Source organism: Macrobrachium nipponense, chromosome 1 (assembly GCF_015104395.2).
Source record: "Macrobrachium nipponense isolate FS-2020 chromosome 1, ASM1510439v2, whole genome shotgun sequence".
Taxonomy (NCBI): Eukaryota; Metazoa; Arthropoda; class Malacostraca; order Decapoda; family Palaemonidae; genus Macrobrachium; species Macrobrachium nipponense.
In genome coordinates this window covers 34,006,294-34,023,753 of record NC_087200.1, presented here as the reverse complement: position 1 = coordinate 34,023,753, position 17,460 = coordinate 34,006,294, and the positions used below count along the sequence as shown (strand labels likewise).

Sequence of the window (17,460 nt, the reverse complement as noted above, 5' to 3'; positions counted from 1 at the left end):
ATCGTGGGCAAGAGTCAAAATATCGAATAATGAAAAAAAAAATGGAAACTCCTGCAAATTAGTTGGGCAAGCATGGGAAAAAAAAAACTATAATAACGAAGGGAAAAAAAATGGAGCTCTTACAGTTCAGTTGGGCATGGGTGAAAATATAGAATACTGTAAATTAAATTGGAGGTCCTAAAGATTAGTTGGGCAAGATTAAAAATATCGAAGAGAATCGGCTTTCATGTTGATGCATGTTCGGGTTCGGTCCTGTGGGTTGGGTTCGGGTTTGGTCGGCTGGGGTCGGGTTTGGTAGGCTGCGGGTCATCTGCGAGAAACTACTTACCTTGGCGGAGGGATTACGGACCGGGCCAAAATGGTGTTACACGGTCCGGTCAACTGAACTGTAATCTACCCAATAGTTTAATCCGGTAATATACAAATTATAATAAGAAAATAACAACCAAGGTGGAACCGAGGCTCAAATAATGCGTGTTCTTTTTGATACCCGAGCTCCCAGTAGCAAGAACCTTTGCTGATCCGATCTAGACAGACCTTTTGTCATTATTACTTCCTAAATAATTTTCGTTTATAATTTAAATTTTTGTCACCAAACACATTCTGTATTATAAAGTGTATTTAAGGTCTTTGCTAGTTGTAGCTTTAAAATTAAGAAGTTTTGACCATTATTCTTTGTTTGTTCGTAGAATGTATTCAGTCTGTTGAGTGATGTGTTGCGATGATGGTGGGAGGAGCATACTTACCTGGCACAGGGGACACCATGATCACGAAGGTGGTTCCCCCAAGGTGAGGCTCACCATTGCACTCCGGTGGTGCTGACCCTTGCGATTGACCCAAATGTGGTCAACTCGGGTGCGCAATTTTTGGTAGTGAGGGACTGCGTTCGCGCTTTCCCTCTAACAATTCCATGATTAAAACAAGTTTCAATCAGGATTATAAGATGCCTTGTGTTCCATTTGACACAAGTAGTATAAGAATTTAGCATCTCTTGGCAATAAATGTAACCAAATTTGGCAAACATTTTGGCGTTTATTGTCAATTTTAAGCAAAGGTAAAAAAAAAACCAAATCTTGTCTCTTTAACAGATTTTAATAAGAAAAAAAAGTAAAATACATGGGATCTTTTTTAAAAGCTTTGAACCAAAGCGGTTATCTGACTTATTAAACACCGAAAAAGGAAGAAGGCATTTCTTAGACATACTATATCAGCTTAGTATAGAGTAAAGCAAATTAATATAAATTTTTATCAAAATATAAAAAAGTTGGAAGTTATAAAGTACGTAGTTAGAAGAAAGAAACATGAAACAAAATTTTGCCGAATTTCACTGAATAAAAACCACCCAATCTATTTCAACAATGAATATTTAATGTTTTCTCAAATAGGAGCAAGTTCCTCCATTTCATTATCGCCTCCCTCATCACTCTCGTTAACAGCATTACCATCTGGCCTTTCATACCTGCTGTCATTAAATCTCTAAAGCATGTCATCTGTTACTTGAAAATCTTTACAACATGAATTATTTATCATAGTATGCGATCTTATCATCTAAATGCTACTAAGAAGATGAAAAGCTGTTTTGTTTCTGAACTTCGATTTGATCAATGAAACCTGGCTGAAAACTTTCTACATAGGCATTAGAGGTTGGTAAACTTAAAGCTTTAAAAAAAGAAGTAGCTAACTCTCTAAAACCCTGTTACCCAACAGAGTTCTTGAAACTCTGAGGACTAAGACAAGGAGAGTGAGCGAACTAACTTTATTCTGCAGAGCAGCTCTACATAAGGGGGTATGTGGTCGGAAATGTGTCCGTCACGCACGCACAAACAAACATAAAAAAGGGACAGGCCCTCCCGCTGTGAATCTGTTTCTTCACAGACAAAAATACATGAATAATATTACATAGAGGGAACGGATTCCTGATATATGTACAGGTGGCCAACGAAGAATTGGTGAAGTTTCTTAATTCATTGTTTGTTATGGAAATATTGCCATATGCAGGTGCCAGATTATTTACTTAACAATAAATAACATTTCCTTTCAAAGGTGATATACTTTAAATAAATTACATTAGAATTGAGTAGACTTATTCAGCGTGTTAAAGATAATTATTTTGCAAAGTAAAGAAAATATATACCGATGGGTCCACGATTTCTAATTTTATTCCCAACTCTAGATTTTGAAGTTGCCATTTCTGCCGCTCGAGTCTTGACTCAGTGTATCGTACTGCAATTGAGTGTTGTCATTTCGTCTCCTTCAGCCGATAAATAATACATCAAGGCGTTAACATTCCTTGAAAACGATGTTTAATTAAACTAATTTTGTCCTTTGATCAATAAAATAATTTGCATGACACATTTAGTGGGCCTAAATTGGACTTCTGATTTTCCCACATGATTAGCCTAGGTCTATTTTCTATCGGATACGTAATATTAATGAGTATTTAAATCGTGAATATTTATATATATATATATATATATATATATATATATATATAGAATTAATTATATATATATATATAAATATATATATATATATTATATATAGTATATATATATGTGTGTGTATATATATATATATATATATATATATATATATATATATATATATATATATATATATATTATATATATATATATATATATAATCTGCTTTATTTGATTACTCCCGTTATTCTTGTTTTATTAGCCATGTTCGCCTTTCTTCTTATCCTTTTCATAATTGCTTAACCTAATTAACTCAGAATTTATTCAGTCTTATTTTTTATCGAATTCCTTGCATATCATCCTGTTTCATTTGGACACGTTGGAAAGCTATGGGAGACAAAACTGACGAATACATTAAGAAAGGCTCACTTTCATTAAAGGTTTCATAGCTGATCAAAATAGAAATTAATTAAAATTAGTTTCACATGTATACCTAGATATACTACCATAAGCATATTATAAGTAGCTGAAAGGATAAGAAATATGAAAAGTGACGTTCTCGTTTAAGTCTATTTCATGTGTTTTTTTTTTTTTCCAAGTAAAACCTACTGCTTTAATCAAGGGTTGCTCTTTGACGGCTACAGGGTGTAACACGAGTGTATGCACATATTTTGGGGAATGAAAGATAAAGTTTCTTTGAACAGAAAATATTTTATAAACATCCATTTTAAGGCATCCGTTGTCGGTTCGGGGAATTTTAAAATACCCTTGTCATTAGTGATGCTTTCACGCGATACGAGTTCGTTGGATCGAGTAACCTGAGATGGAGAAGAGAGCGATGGTGGCGTATAGGAGTGATAGAAGGATTAGGCCGATGTTAATAAAGTATCTCCCAATAAAATGTATTCTTTAGGTTTTTTAAGAAAAAAAATGCATGCATCATTGAAACCGTTTCCCTCCCTATCCTTGGTATTCACTGGCCACCGATAAAAAACATAACAAAAAGAGCAAGGCTAACTGAATCTCTCATCCATCAAAGATAAGTTTGCTTATTCATTAGACAACTATCAAAGATTTCAAGTGTAGATTTAAAAACCTCTTCCCCTCCATCTAAAGTATTCATCAGACACCAGTCATAAGCGTGGTGCTAGTCATGATTCCTGGTTCAGCAATGTCGTGACGAGGCACTAGAATTCAAAATTCACAAATTAATGTTGCTCAGCAACATTTACACTACTGTATTGTCTTGCTTTCTTGTGGTGCTTCGAGGTGTTTCACCTCTAGGCCCATGCTCTAAATTTTGCCGTTTATTAAGCTTTCTTCATATCTCTCCAACAGGAACTTGCACCGAATGCAGTGCAATAATTGTCTCGCTCATCGAGGGTTGTTTCTTAGACCGATAAATGTCACACTGACATTAGATTCCCGTGCACATAACATCAAAAGCAATAGAGTGAGGTCGCCTGGTTCACACTGTTAGGATATGGTTTTTTTTTTCTTTTTACTTTTAAAATTTAATAGCATTTTGTGAGATTCCAATGTTTTCTGTAAAATTTAACAAATGGAAAAGATCAACTACCTTCAACTTAATATTGAAATGATAATTTAAGGACTATGTTTATGCGATACTAGTAGTGATAGGTGTCTCCTATCTATTTGGTAATGTATGTCTAAGGTTGTGATATGACGTTTCGTTCACGTCAATTTTGCTATATGGAAAATAGTTTTACACAATAACATAACATAATGTTCTAAAGATATCAGTGACTGTTTCTAACGTCATTACATATACTTTCTTCCATCTTTGAAAAGAAAAATCTTTAAATAAGGCATGAATCGTGCGTCAGGCAGGTGAACGAAAAATTATGAAACTCTTTTGGCCGACAGTACATCAAAAGAAAAGGCGTAAAATGCTCTACATTTTAGTTCCTGGAAGAAAAGAGACGACATATGGATATACAGATTTTTACAATGGAAGGGTGAATGTTCACCCGAATATCGTCCTTACAAATGCTCCCCCCAAAAAAACAATGATTACATAGAATCGTTGGATAACTTAACAGAATCTTGCAGGGAGCTGAAGGAGTCCTCGGGTTCGTGATTCCCTCGGTTGAGGGGTGTCTTGTGTGCCCTAGTCATCTTCAGGGCCAGAAAGCAGGATGCCACCCCTGGTAGTGAGCCTGGTGGGTTTGAATGCTTTCCTTGGGCGGCATTGACGTCGGGGTTTTGTGAGGGTCTTCAGCGGGGTCGTCTTCATTGGGGATGATGGCAGGCTTGAGGCTATCTATCGAGACCCTGTTCTCGTGGCTGTCGACTGACATGAGGAATGCCTTCTCCTCCCGATGAATTACTCGGTGCGGGCCCCAGTAGGGCCTCATCAAGGGCGAGCAGGTGGCGTTGTTCCTTGTAAAGACGAACTTGCAGGAGTCCAGGGCTCGCAGGTGGAACTGCTTTCTCCTGTTGACGTACGTCTCTCGGCAAGGAAGAAACTTCTGTGCGGTTGCACGCAACCTAGCTAGGGGAATAACAGGATCGTCGCTGTCGGCGGGGAAGAATTCGCCATGGCACTGTCAGGGTAAGGGACGCCATTGGGTCTTGGGGCGGTGCGGAGACCGAGGAGGACCCACGGAAGCTGCGCCTTCCAATCAGGGCCCTGACAGTGTTCCATTAGGGAAGCCTTGAGGGAGCAGTGGACCCTTTCCACCATGCTGTTGGCTGCTGGATTGTAGAATGTCGTGGTGTGGTGCTCGGTCCCCATCAGGCGTGCCAGGGAAGACCAGAGCTCTGACGTGAAGGTGGGTCCTCCGTCCGTCATGATGTCATCGGGCACTCCAAAGTGGCTGATCCAGCTGGTCAGGAGGGCTTTGGCACAGGCGTCTGCAGTGGCATCTGACATTAGGGTGGCTTCAGGCCACCTGGTAGACCGGTCAATCACTGTCAGGAGGTATCTGGCACAATCGGATGGAGGAAGAGGCCCAACAATGTCGACGTGGATGTGTCTGAATATTCGCCTGGGCTGGGGAAAAGAACCTATTCCCGATTCGGTGTGCCTTCCGGTCTTGCTAACTAAGCACGCGATGCAGTTTCTGGCTCACTCCCAATTGTTCTTCCTGATGCTGTGTCACACGAACTTCCGTCAGGAGCCTTCTCTTCGTGCAGGGCGACAGGTGCGAGAGGCTGTGATTGATGTCGAACACCTGATTCCTATGGGAGGCTGGTATCAGGGGACGAGGGCGTCCTGTGCTGGTATCGCAAAGGAGCATTGTCCTGGAGGGGCTCAAAGGGATGTCCTCCCAGCGAAGGAAGGTGATAGTGGTCCAGTAGACTGGTACTTTGGGGTCGGAGGCTTGCTCGCTGGCTAGCTCTTTGTAGTCAACACTGAGGTGAAGGGAGTTGATCTCTACCCTCAGTGGCATCGACTACGGGATTTCTTCCACTGGGGAGGTACTTGATGGAGCACTCGAGCTCAGAGACAGCCACGAGATAACGTTGCTCACTTGCGGACTAGGCGTCGCCCGCCTTGACGAAGGCGTGGACCAGTGGCTGGTGGTCTGTCCTTATGGTGAAGGGGACACCCTCCAGAAGATATTTGAAGTGGCGGACAGCCTGGTAGATGGCAAGGAGCTTGCAGTCAAATGTGCTGTAACGAGTCTTTGTAGGTTTGAGCTTCTTGCTGAAAAAGGCTAGGGGTGTGGGGACTGCATTGACCAGCTGTTCCAGGATGGTACTGCACGCGACGTTGTTGGCATTGGTGGTGAGTGTCAGGGGCGTCGGGGTCCTGGTGAGACAGGTTGTTGGCCCTGCTGAGGGAAGACTTGGCTCGGGCGAAGGCGAGGTGCTGGTCCTTTCACCATGTCAGCTTCTTAGGTTTGCCCTTCAGGACCTCAGTCAAAGGGCACATGGGGCAGATGATGTGCGGGACGAACTTTTGGTAAAAATTCACCATTCTGATGAATTCTTTGAGGGCCTTAACAGTCATTGGTGTTGGGAACTTCTGCACTGCAGCCACGTTTGATGCCATGGGACGAATTTCTGCTGTAATTTTGTGGCTGAGGAAATCCACCTTTGTCAAAATGGACGACAAGTACGTTCTCTCGTAGGTGCTTGAGGACAGCCCTGACGTGGTTCAGGCGCTCCTCCGGCGATCTGGAAAACAAAAGAATATTGTACATGTAGCAGACGCAGAAGGGTAAGTTACCGAGGATGCTCTCTATGAGTCGTTGAAAGGTGGCCCTAGCGTTCCGCAGGCCGAAAGTGGAGAAGGCGAACACGAAGGATCCGAAGGGCATTTCTTCAGAATATCATCAGGATGGACGGGGACTTGAAAATACAACTTTAATAAGTTGATCTTGGAGAAGACCTAGGTGCAATGGAGGGGCCCGGTGAGGTCCTGCATGTTTAGCAGGGGGTAGCTGTCGGGTGTGGTGACGAGGTTCAGGCGCCGGTAGTCACCGCAGCGCCTCCACATACAGTCTGCCTTCTTTACCATGTGGAGGAGGGACGCCCGCAGACTCGCTACCTTTTTACAGATCCCCCATCTTCTCCATTTCTTTCAACGGAGTTTTGACTTTGGAGGAGCTTTGGCGGGAGGCGGCGGAACTTGGCATGTGTTGGGGGGTCCTTGACCTCAATATGGTGGAAGACAACGTGCTTGGGTGTGGCCTCAGCCATCTGGCAAATCTCGGGACGGAAGACATCCAGAAACTCCTGGAGAAGGGAGGTGTATCTGTGGTGGGGAAGGATGGATCAGATGGTGAGCACCTTTGGTTCTCTGGTGAGTGGGCGGGAGAGGCAGGTCTTGGTATCGAGAAGGCGCTGGCAGGCCACGTCTACCAAGAGGCGATGGTGGGCGAGGATTCCGCCCCCAGGAGAGGGGTCCATACATCGACGAGGACGAAGGGCCAGGTGTAGGTCCGGCCCAGGAATGCGATGGTCTTGGCCCAGGTGCTGTAGGTGCGTATGTGCATCCTGTTTCCAGCTATGAGGGCAGTTGGGTCATTGGTTGCATAGCTGCGATCCTCTGCAGATGAAGGGAACACCAACTGCATGGCACCAGTGTCAACCAGCATCCTGAGGCTGGAGATGCTGTCCTGGACATAGAAGCCCCTGGGTTGGGACTTACTGCCACTGCCATGGGGGCTTGTTTAGGGCACTGCCTTCGTCGTTTTTTGAAGGGTGGAATGAGCAAGTGAGCTCACACTTCCAAGTGAGCTCACACTTCCATGCCTTGCTGCCAAACTGGAGGGGGAAGCGGCACCCCCAATGTCTGTGAGGGGCTTCGGTGATCGCTGGTATGCTGCACCAACCATGTCCTCCTGCTGTAGGCTGTTGGCTGATGGAGGAGAGGAGAGTTGTGCAGCTTTGGTGGTGCTAAACAGTGCAAAAGCTCGCTGCACCAGACTTTCCATCTCATTGGTCTCGACATTAGAGATCTGGCTTCGGACATCGGGCGTAAGCAGGCGAAGGAAGAGTTGACAGAAGATGCTCACCACCCACCTTTGTCCTTGTTGGTCTGCCTCTTGCAGGAGGACCAGGTTCTGGAGCTTGTGCCAGGCCAGCCTGGGATCCGAGGTGGTCATGGGGTTGACCACGAGGTTGAAAATTTGGGCGGCTTGGTGGGGAGCTGGGAGGGAGAAGACCTGGTATAGCTCCCTCTTCAGGCATTCGTAGGGCAGCTCCCCAGGAGGGCTGTGCTTCCATGGGGAAGAGGCATTTGAAGGCAATCTCTGAGAGGATCCCAGCGATGAGGTCAACCTTGGTGCAGTCCCAGGTGATGCCGTGGATCTGAAATTGTATTTCTGCCTGTTGCAGCCATGTTGCGACATCCTCACCGCAGAAGGGCGGTAGATTGACGTGGTGGGGCTCCGACGGTGCTGTAGTCCTGGGTGCGGGCACGGGCATCTAGGAGGACTCGAGCATGAAGAAGGATCATTTTGCAGATTGTGGGGTTGAGGCGGACACAGAAGAGTTGAGTAAGTGCGCTGTACTCTCCATTATCTTGTCAGACTCACTTTTTTGGTCGACGAGATGTCATGAATGTCGGGCCAAACCGTAAGACCGAATGCCAAAATACTTCTGTGAAGAAATGCCATTGTGAGTCCGCTACTGCCGTTGAGGAGTACCAGAGAACCTAAACTAGGCGTTTTATGGGTCAGTTAAAGATTCTCTGAAGGTAAGCGGTGGTAATTAGTCCCTTAATGGCAAAGCCAAAACCGTTTGGTCACCTACTCATGGGTCACCAATTGTGAGGACTGAGTGAGATGAGGAGAGCGAGCGAATCAGTTTTATTCAGCAAATGAGGCTGTACTTAATGCCATGTGTGGGTGGAAGTATAGTTTCCGTCATGCACGCATGATCAAACATAAACAAAAAGGGGCAGGGTCCCCGTTGTGAGTGTATTTCTTAACAGACGAAAATACATGAATAATATTACCTAGAGAGAACGGATTCTCGACATATATACATTAAAAGAAATGGCGTAAAATGCTCGACATTTCAGTTCCTGGAAGAAAAGAGACAACATATGGATATACAGATTTCACAATGAAAGGGCGAACATTCGCCTGAATGTCGTCCTTACAATTTCAATATTGGACCTGATACTCGAGATTGTAGATGTTGCTGGCAACATGTATGCCATGTTTCTCAAATATGATACAGAAATACTGTTTAAAATATTGATCATTAACAACTGTATACTTAAAAACCATGTTTAGTAAATATTTCAGAGTAATTCCCTTCAGCTTTGTTATATAACCATGACCTATATTCCACATAATTTTCCTTAGAATGGAAGATTGGCATCACACGTAAATAATTTTTGTCCCAACAAAACCCTCACGAAGGTCTTGTTTGAGTTTAGATCTAATGTAACTGTAAGAACACCTATATCTTGATTATCCAACACCTCAATTCCTGTAAGAATGGCTTAAATGAATGTCCTCCATGCTTTGCGCATTGCCTGTCCCATATAAATCTGCATAACTCTTAAAACATTCTTATTCTGGTGCCTTTGATAACCTATATCCCAACAAACATTCTCAACATTTATTCAAGCTGACTAAAACACATCTCAAGGTTTCTCACCTATATTTCTGATATATGAAGTTACAGAAGGTAATTGAAGGGTTCATCTGGATCATTATCCAGCTCGCAGGAATATAATGTTACTTGTTCACCCTCTGCAGCTAATTCTCTCTAGATAACGTTTATGACACTTGCCAGTTTTTACATCATTGATGAGCACAAAGGAAGGTTCCCAGCTATAACAGGTTACTTCGTTATGAGAAATAGCTTGCTTAGGAAGTAGTCGGTCTGCAACTGTGCTTGCCTGTGTCTGTTCGCTTGTTTTGTTTTAATGATGTTAATTAGAGAAAAAAAACCTTTTGACACAAGCAGAAGAATGGGGTAAGGATAGAAGGCCACACATTAATTTGGAAATCACGTTTGACAGCCAGTATTTCTTGCCAGAATGAGGTTGCATTGTGGCACAAACTTTTAAGCTTTCTTTTGCATGAAGTAAAATATCCCAGTGATCTAGCAATAGTCTTCTTCGCTGACTAGAGTTGGAAAACACACTGCAACATTAACAATTGACTTAACACTTCTTCGAGGATTCAGTGCTTTGGGTTTGATAACTTTCAGATTTACAAGTACACAATTTCCTTCAAGGGAAAATCTATTTTTTTAATTTGACTATAGAGTTCCATGAGAAATTTCTAAGTCTAACAGAAACCTTTTTTTTGCTTCCTTGCTCAGTCGTGGCTCTCTCAATTGCAGTGTTTGACATCACCCACCCAAATTAATGACCTCAAGCTTCTTGTAGAGTGATTTGTCACAAGGACCAATGGTAGCAAGAGTTTTGGAGAGAACAACTTTTCGAATGAACATGCTTAGAAGGCTTTTGTATTCATCAGCAATAGTAGTGTACAGGGTGGTGAGCCTAAAATACTCGGACTGTAATTCAATGTTCATCTTATTTATCTACTTTGCCTAAAACATAATACAAAAAAAGAAGCACATGCTGAGTTCCCCGGTTCTCATCATTTTGTGTATTTCTACGGCTCCGTCAAATTGTCCACTTGATAACCACCTCGTTTGAGTGAGCTTCAACATTCAATGCTTTGGATTCTGCACAACATCTTGAATTAGCTGAAATTGATATTGATGCTTGCCACCCAGAGCAAAGTAGCAGCAAATGTCTCTTAAAAACTACTCTAAAAATGCAGGTAATGCAGAACAAGCATGGCTTGCACACAGGGAAAATGAACGACATGTACATCCTAATATAAACACTGATGGCACATCTCTTAAAAATGCCTGTAATCGTTTGTTTTTGCCAAGCATTTGAACAGTTGTCACTTGCAAATCCTATTATATTATGGAGAGGGATATCCTTGTTCCTGTAAGCATCTCTTTTACAACTTTATAAGAAACCTTCACCAGTCGCATCCTCTACCTTAACAGTGTCAAGTAATGCATTGGTCACTTTTCCTTTTCTTTGATAAAAAAAAAATTTTCCATTACTGCAAGGACTTGGGACACAGATATATCGGTGTTTCCATCAATAAGCAATGAGAAAAAGTTTTCACTGGATATTTTGGCTACTTCCCCACATTCCTCCTGTGTAATTTTATCTCTTATCGCAAATACTGCTTTAGTCTTCTAAGGTCATCTTTTTTGGTATTTCACTGTCTGAAAACAGCTTGACTACTTGTACCAAATGGTCTTCTTGTTTAAATGGTGTCCCATGCGCTGCCATAAACCCTAACATCCAAACTTCAGCTTTGCTTACTCTACTCTGGAGATCTGTGTTCTGTAATTTGAAGAAATACAGTAATTAGACACTAGCATAGCAAATCAGTAACTAGAGACAATTTACAACTCCTTTATTATGAAAAATTGGGCAAGAAACCCATTAAAATCGTCTACTCCTTGCCAAAATTATGCTAGCCATAAAATCACCAGCTGGGTTCCAAGGGTCAAACAATAGGGCCAGTATACACCAATTATTCCCAGTTGATTGTAAAGCGCTTGGTTGTAAGATTATTACTCTGCTATGATAAACATTAAGCAGCAAAATAGGTTAGTAATTATAAAAAAGTGTCAATATAAGGATGCACGGGTAATACAGTGTCCTATTTTCCTGCAAAATTTCTACTGCATTCCCTATGTCTTTCAGTTTATCCACTTTCAAGTGCCGTTTATGTCAGCATCTTTGAGGAACTGTTAAGTTTTCTTTTGCTGTTTTTTTTATTTCCATTTATCATTTAACCTTCCCCTTATAAACTGGACTTGATAATGGCCTCCTTGTTGCCCGTCTTGATTTACTTTATCCCATATATATATATATATATATATTATATATATATATAATATATATATATATATATTGTGTGTGTGTGTGTGTGTGGTGTGTTGTGTGTGTGTGTGTGTGTGTGTGTGTGTGTGTTTGTGTGTGTGTATGTATTTATGTATGTATGTAGTATGTATATATGGAAATTTGCTTGAAATAGATTGCTGTACTGGACTACTGGTTTGGCTGTTTGGATATGTATCACTTAGAATAGTGTCAGAACATCAGATTTTTTCATGAAAGTTGTACCAAATGTACTTTAATTGCCCACTCATAAGTACCAACTATGTTGGCAACCGTGCCAAGCAAGCTCACAATTGTAAGGAACACGTCGACATGACCTTGGTAGGTAATTTTGTACAGGCAGTTATCTTTCAAGGCCTACTATGAGAGTCACTGACGGTGACCCTGTGTTTTTCCGGAATAATGTATCTTAATCCCTACATAATTTTTTACTGTTTTCTGTATTACGAAAGTTGCACGACTCTGGTAATTATAAGAGTATAACACCGACTTCTTGTAGACATCGCCAGCAAACTCAGAGTTGTTGTTGTTGAAGATTAAGTCAGCCTTGTGCTGGCACAGGCTCTTGCTCGTAGAGCAGCCCATAACCATCCTCGATGGATTATTGGCTATTCATGAAAAAGTCTCAGCCTCAGGCAACATTGAAATACAACCAATAATCCTTGCACAACTGCTTTATTTTACTCCTATGAATATACTTTTTTCTATATAAGTAATAAAGAATACTGCCGAAAATTAGATAGGGATGTAAAGTATACTATGGCTAAGTAATTTCTTTGTCGAATGCACAGAAAAAAAGTTATTCCAGAAAAACACCGGGACAAAGGCGCTAAATCTCAGTAGTTATAGTGCAACTAAAGAACAGAGCAAGGGGACTGGTTACCCTTTACATATTGTTGATTTTTCTGTTTAAACTCTGCGCAGTTTGCTACAGACCTCGACATATTGGAAGTTTTATATTCTGTCAAGATGAAGCCTTCTTTGGTCAGAAATGTGGCTTTAACCTCACTTTTGTGTTTTTAGTCTGCGTTTTACTGTTTTGCATATTGACTTGGTTTAATTATTGTTCCTCTGTACTATCCGTTTTAGACTTAAATTTGTATTTTGATTTTATTTTATTTTACTTACTCAATTATTTTAATTAGCCATCTTTTAATGTATTCTTATATTTTCTTATATATCACATGGCTGTTTTATTGTGAATTTGATTACAAGACTTATAATGTCATTCATTTTAATTTGGGTGTATTTATAATATATATATATATATAGATATATATATATATATATAATATATATATATATATATATATATATATATATATATATATATATAACCAATAGAGGGATCCACAGTAATATCCTTGTTTATCGAGATATAATATATTTATACAAAGCTTAAAGCTTTCGTCCATCCTCCTGTGGACTTGATCAAGTCCACAGGAGGATGGACGAAAGCTTTAAGCTTTGTATAAATATATTATATCTCGATAAGCAAGGATATTACTGTGGATCCCTCTATTGATTTCTCAGAAGCACGATACAGTGTTTTTATATTGCATATATATATATATATATATATATATATATATATATATATATATATATATATAATATATATATAGTAATAGGGTAGATTACAGTTCAGTTGACCGGACCGTGTAACACCATTTTGCCCGGTCCGTAATCCCTCCGCCAAGGTAAGTAGTTCTCGCAGATGACCCGCAGCCTACCAAACCCGACCCCAGCCGACCAAACCCGAACCCAACCCACAGGACCGAACCCGAACATGCATCAACATGAAAGCCGATTCTCTTCGATATTTTTAATCTTGCCCAACTAATCTTTAGGACCTCCAATTTAATTTACAGTATTCTATATTTTCACCCATGCCCAACTGAATGTAAGAGCTCCATTTTTTTCCCTTCGTTATTCTATTTTTTTTCCCATGCTTGCCCAACTAATTTGCAGGAGTTCCATTTTTTTTTCATTATTCGATATTTTGACTCTTGCCCACGATAGTTTTACCCGTGCCAACATAATCTGTAGGAGATACATTTTTTCCTCATTATTCGATATTTCTTTCCTTGCCCAACTCATCTGTATGACCTACATTTTTTTACATTCTTCGATACATATTTTCCAGGTACTAGTTATCCGCTAGGATAACAGTACCTGGAACGGACCTTGCCCGACCTTCCTCGACCTTTCAGTCTGTTCCTGCTTCTCAGCCAGTTCAGTGCTTCATCATAACTACCATGTCTTCTTCTGCCGAGAATTTGTCGTGTTCCGCGCACGTGGCGTTCGCTGCCGCCGTTCCCGTCACGCTGGAAGACATATACAGGTTTTGTGTCAAGACGAACGATCCCTAGTTAGTTATTTGTTGAAAGAAACAAATTCCCTTGTTCAGTCATCTCGGAAAACAAACCGTCCCGCCAAGAAAGAAAAAAAAAAATCCTCTACCCAGAAGATAAGGATTTGAACGACTCGGGATTTCTCTTATTAAGTTCTATATTTCTGGACGACTAGCACATCTCCAAGGTAAGGTTATCATGCACGTTATTTTAATTATTTTGCCAAAATTAAGCACACCATGTTATTTCCGCTTTGCTGAAGTCAGGCACGCTCAACACATCCGAACATTCACGTTCGCTAGAAGTCCACGTGTTTCGAACGCAGTCCATGTGTTCGAGCAAACAACGTGGCCTTGACTTTAACCAATGTATTCTCGGAAATATTCATTTTGTTTAGTTATCAGTAAGGATATACGGGTGCCAGCCATATTTATGGACAAGTTATATTGGTTAGATATTTATAATTGTTAACTTACTACACAGGGGGGTCCAGGGGGGCGAAGCCCCCCGGCCAGGTAAGGACATGCAGACTTAGTTTGGTTAGGTCGGTTCCTTTGGTCAGGTAGCAATCACTGTTAATATACTATACTGGGGGGGTCCAGGGGGGCGAGCGCCCCGGCCAGGTAAGGACGTGGAGACTAACTATGGTTTAGGTTGGTTCCTTTGGTTAGGTACCCAATCACTTAATATACTATACTGGGGGGCTTCGCCCCCCGGCCCAGATAAGGGCACGCGGCCTAAGTTTGGTTAGGTTGGTTCGTTTGGTTACGATCACCGGAGCTCCTACAGTTTAGTTGGAACAGGAGCTCTTACAGTTTTAGTTGGAACAGGAGCTCCTACAGTTTCGTTGGAACGGGAGCTCATACAGTTTAGTTGGCCACTGGTTTTTTTTGCTAGGTTTCGTGGTTTTTTAGTGTTCATTGCCGTCGTTTGGTTAGCCTAAACACAACGGGGGACGGGACCTCCTACATTTTTGTTGTTACGTGAGCTCCTACAGTTTAGTTGGCAACGGGTTTCGTCTGCTAGGGTTTTGTTTGTTTTTCGTGTTCATTGTCGTCATCTGGGTTTCCCCCCACCCAAAAACCCCAAAAACCCCGGTTTCCCAATGGCTCCCCCAGCACCGTTTTCATTTACTCGCATGTACTCCCCCACCCAAAAACCCCGGTTCCCAAAAGTGTCCCCCATTATCGTTTTTATAGGTTTCGGGGTTTTTAAACCGGGCGCCAAAACAAAGCGTCCGCCATCTTGTTTGTATTGCTCCGCCGATTCCATAGCAGACGAAACCCGTGGTCAACTGAACTGTAAGCGCTCCTATATATATATATATATATATATATATATATATATATATATATATATATATATATATATGATAATCAAACAGACCTTTGTATATACGGACAAATTTTAAACCAGAAGTACAATCCATATGACCAAATTAATTATGACAGGATTAACCACATTATGACAAAACAAACTGGTATTGAGGTCTAAATGTTCTCTTGCAGTGCAAAACAAACATTTGGTCCATTGCTTTACAATTGGGCAGATTTTCTTAGAATAATATTAACAGCTGTTCACTAGTAAGACGACTTTATTTAAAGGTTTGAAATGTGAGTTTTTCCAGGCATTGGCTGCATGCTTTCTTGTCTCAATTTTAGTCCCCTAACATTTATTTACTGCTATAACATATTTTCTGTTTAATTTTCTGCTTTCCTTTGGTACCTTCATTATTTTTGTAGTAAGCTTATTCTCTTCATCGTTGTTATCAGATATCATAAAATTCAAGGAGTGCAATTTTAATGGTTCTATTTGAGGTGCATGGGACTGCACATTTGAGAAAAAAATAATACTTTATCATAGTTCTAAAATCGATTATTTAAAACTTTCATTTGTCTCGTATTAGTAGGTATTTAAAAGTTCTCTATCATTACATGGGAATTCTGCGTTATTTAATACACAGTGTTATTGGATGCTCCCTTCTTACCCTCACTAGCGATCCTTAGCTTTGAGCAGTGAGTGTGTGCTGGTTTGGAGACCTTTTGGAGCCTGGTATCGCTTCTCGGCCTTTTGGCTAAGATCAAAGTGTAGTATCTGTTCTTATCAGCTTAATATCTGATACGATCCCCATGTGGGATCTACGATATTAAACTGATTTTTGTGTCTTGGCGAAGTGCTAGGGGCTTGCTCCACCTTTGCCGCGGATCGTCCCGGTATTGCAGTACCTCCGGGATCGGTCCACTCCCCCAGGGGAGAAAAATACTCATATATAAAAATAAACTATCAAACATCAATCTCTCCTCACTAACTTGTATAATCTTAACTATGTCCTAAAAAAGCCGCTAAATATTTAAGAATAGTAAGACTGGATGCTGGTTAGTTATTTTTTTATTATTAAGAAATTTAAATGCCACATTTCCTTCTTTCTATGCAACCTGGTGGATATTTATTCACAGACATTCGTAGCTTTCCATTTATATTGATCAACTCGTTTAGCCTTTTATTTGGACAGGAAGCTCTAACACCATAAGTGACTGCTCTGATTAATCGACGTTACTTGATAGGAAAACCAAAATAAATAATTTAAATCTTGATGAAGCCCACCACACACTTACTGATAATCTAATCTCATGTAGTTCTAAAACCAATTTAAAATATAACTTTAAAGGCTAGTATATAAAAATAAGATCAAAACAATCATTTTAAATAAATAAGATACTGAGAAAATGTAAGTACAAAAATGTATTATACTTCTTGAGTAGTTTATGTGCCATTATGAATTTCAATATACTACTAAAATTGTAAATCAATTACTTTCCGGGTATTCCACAGAAAAGCTTTTATGGACCTCTCCCAGAACTAGAACCCGTGCCAGCCCAATGCTGGCTTAATCTATATAAAAAACCGAATTATCATTTCCACCCTGAATGTAGGGAAGGAAATGTCTTGGACTCTCAATTAAATATCATTGCAAGAGTTTGCTGTTCTTCCTTCATTAGCAATCTAAGAGTCAGTGAAACATGGCCAATTTTTTTTTCCAGGGTCCCACACCCGCGGTGTGATTCAGGTAAACAAAGAAGTTAATAAGTATATGTACAATAAAATGCTGCTCAAAATATGTGAAATTTGCGAGGTGAGCATACTTTCATAACCCTTCAGTATACTTTAGAAGATAGCTAGAGGCCTGATGCACCCCTTGTGATAATAGTTGAGCTTGCTAAGGACTAAAAATCTTCTATGTGCTTGTAAAATCGCTTCTAAATTACTTGCTGGATGCTGTTATCTCACTTTTACCCCATTTATC

The 17,460-nt window shown here is 40.7% G+C and overlaps 2 non-coding genes across 2 annotated transcripts; both read left to right on the top strand.

Annotated features, from left to right (window-relative positions):
• The first annotated feature begins 738 nt into the window (after positions 1 to 738).
• LOC135220372 (U1 spliceosomal RNA) lies at positions 739 to 901 on the top strand. Its single transcript, XR_010315680.1, has one exon. It is a non-coding gene; the product is annotated as a U1 spliceosomal RNA (small nuclear RNA).
• A 15,309-nt stretch (positions 902 to 16,210) lies between these two features.
• On the top strand, positions 16,211 to 16,403 carry LOC135220382 (U2 spliceosomal RNA). Its single transcript, XR_010315690.1, has one exon. It is a non-coding gene; the product is annotated as a U2 spliceosomal RNA (small nuclear RNA).
• Positions 16,404 to 17,460: the final 1,057 nt, after the last annotated feature.